This window comes from Nicotiana tabacum, chromosome 5 (assembly GCF_000715075.1).
Source record: "Nicotiana tabacum cultivar K326 chromosome 5, ASM71507v2, whole genome shotgun sequence".
In the NCBI taxonomy this organism is placed as follows: Eukaryota; Viridiplantae; Streptophyta; class Magnoliopsida; order Solanales; family Solanaceae; genus Nicotiana; species Nicotiana tabacum.
The window spans coordinates 35,397,464-35,400,412 of NC_134084.1; positions in this window are offsets into that span (position 1 = coordinate 35,397,464).

The window sequence follows — 2,949 nt, forward strand, 5'->3', positions numbered from 1 at the left end:
TCTGCACTCCTTGGCCTTTGCATGAGGTATGTAATCCTGACTTTCTGGCAAGAAGAATTCCAGAATATATGCACCTTGCTCCTCATTCCTTGAATCCTCAATTGGCTCGGATGACTCTATTTCCATATCATCATCCAAACACAATGCGAAAAAATGCTTGGAGTGTGGATCAATGCGCTCAACTACATGAACCTTGGGATTGTCAACACCAATGACACTAGAGTCAACTAAATATGCATCTTCAATGTCCTTGGTTGACTCTAGTATCTCTTCTACAACATCAACATCCTCAAAATCTAGTTCAATTGATTGTTGGTGTTCTACTCTGACCTCCTCCCTTAGCACCTCAATTTTTGCATCTAATACATGCTCCTTTTGGCTACTATCCACAATATCAATTGGTTGAGCATTAAATACTTCAACTAATTGACGCACTTGTGCCTCCATGTTAAGAATAGTTGCCTCTTGCCTTTGGATAGTATCCCCTAGCCTTTGTATCTGCAGTTATTTCTCATTACTTCATTCCATGAGGTACTTTAACATATCTTTGATTACCTTCAAGTCAGGTTCCCTGGGTTCTTTGTTCTTATTAACTTTACCAGAAAAAGTAGAACCATCATAGTAAGGTGTTGGGGGAGGATAAGAAATATAAGCACAACCATGAAAGTGACTATATTGGCTACCATACATATCACACACATTCCGCACATAAGATTGAGTTGGTGCACATAACTCGCTCTCGGAAATATTTTGATAATTTTGCCACAGGTAATTTCCTCCACAATAAGCACAAGAAAGATCAACAATAGAATTACCAATATCAAAACTCCCATAATTACAAGATGTCATGTTTTACAAACCAACAAGAAAAACAAAAATAAAAAAATCAAATACAATAAAACAAAAATAAAGTTCAAACTTGCAACCTAGCAATATGTACACCTACAACTATATCGTTAGTTCCTTGGTAATGATGCCAAAAATTTGATCACGCTCAATCATGCCTTATAAAAAGGACTAAGTGGTCGTTACAAATATAATTCAGTTTACATGTCCGGAGTCGAATCCTGCAGGGAATCAACCTACTAATCACAATTGCTAGTTTCGCAAGAATTCAAGTAATCAACTTCCAGAAATATTGAATAATGAGTTGAGTGTTTACTAACTAAAAGTAAAGTAATTAAAAAGCTGTAATTTAATTACTAACAAAGCAAATGTTGTAGACAAGATTGGAAAGGTAGGGTTCTGATTTCCCCTCTCATCGGAATCCTCCCTGTTACGTCTCCTATAAATTCTCCTAGATACTCTCTACCGATCGTGAACACTTTAGGTGTCATAATTCTATTCTGAGAAACTATCGTAATTTACTAGACATATTCTTCCGAACTACATTAGTTGGCACTAGTGCACCACTCACTAAGATCGCACCAAGGCTTTGTTCTTCCTAATCTTGCCTTTAAACCCTCCGTATTAATCTCTCACATACGTTAGGAGTGATGTTGCTCAACAACTACCTAAATATTTATCCCTTTTTCAAGCAATACACACTAGATATGTATTTTTGTTGTTGATGGTCATTCCATCAACAACAACAAACACGTAATTGAACAAGTAGAGAAATCCAACGGTTGAATTATATAAAAGCATAACAAGAATTCATCCTCTAAAAGGTTTCATCAAAACCCTAGATAAAAAATTAGCTACTCATAGTAGTATGTGAAATACAATACTAAAATTCATAACTAACAATAGAAAATAGGAAGAAGAAAGGAAAAACTCGTAGTTGAATTTTCTTCCTTGCTCCTAGTGTATTATTGCCTCAAAAGGTGTTGTATAACCCTAAAGTAGTGTCTTCCCCTCCAAAGTTATGTTTTAGGATGTACTTATATGACTTAGGGTTGATGAGGGGCGGAATTTTTCAATCCAAAATCGGATAGGAGAATTGGAGGGCGCGCCTGTCTTCGCGTAGCGCGCGACCATAGATGCAGACTCAGCTTTTTCAATTTTTCAGTTCATGAAGCGATCCGTGCCTTCGCTTTGCTGTTTTGTGCCTTCATTTTTCTCCTTTTTCGCCGTCCGTTTTCGTGCCACGCACAAAATTGGACGAGCTCCTCTTTCTATCTCTTATTTTTGTGTCGAATTATCATCTTTTGATCATTTATCATCCAAACTCGTTCCTACACATAAGAAACACATAATGAGTATATTACGCTTCAAAAACCATGTAATCTCCCGCGACTCACACAAGAATTAATATGCAAATATACTAAAAAATATGCCCTTTTCATTATTTATCAGCTTCTAAATTAAGAATCATTCTTTCAAATCAATACCGAACCACTCAAAAACCAAAACTGACTATACACACAAGTAATAATATATCATATGAAGCTACTCAAGACCTCAAACTACCAAACGAAATGCAATTGCTTAAAATGACTGGTCGAGTCGTTACAATATTTTACCAACTTATCTGTCTTTTACTTAGACTTTTGTTTTATGTATTGAGAGAAAGAGTTGATTATTAAGCATTTTATGTAAAATTCAAGTTTTACATGCTTTCAAAAAATATGAAAGCAAAACAAGTCAAAAATAAGAAGTATGAAAATTTGGCTTCAAATGAAAGGCATCTTTGGAAAAATTTATAGGGTTATTTCCTTGGGTATCAAAACTCAACTTAGACATATTTTAGAAGCTATTTTTGGCTAGAAACAAACTTGAGGAGCACACTTTCAACACTCACTACACCATGGAATGAAGATCTGGATCTAGACTTGAGCATTTGTTATCCTAATTCTTCTTTCTTTATTTTCTTGATTTGTATTAATAAATTTGGTGTAATTTTGTGATTTGGACAGCATTGTTGCGAAACTTCATTGTCTATATTTTGATTAATTTGATTTCTACCTTGTGAATTTATTGAATTCTTGCTTATTAGTGAGTGAGCCT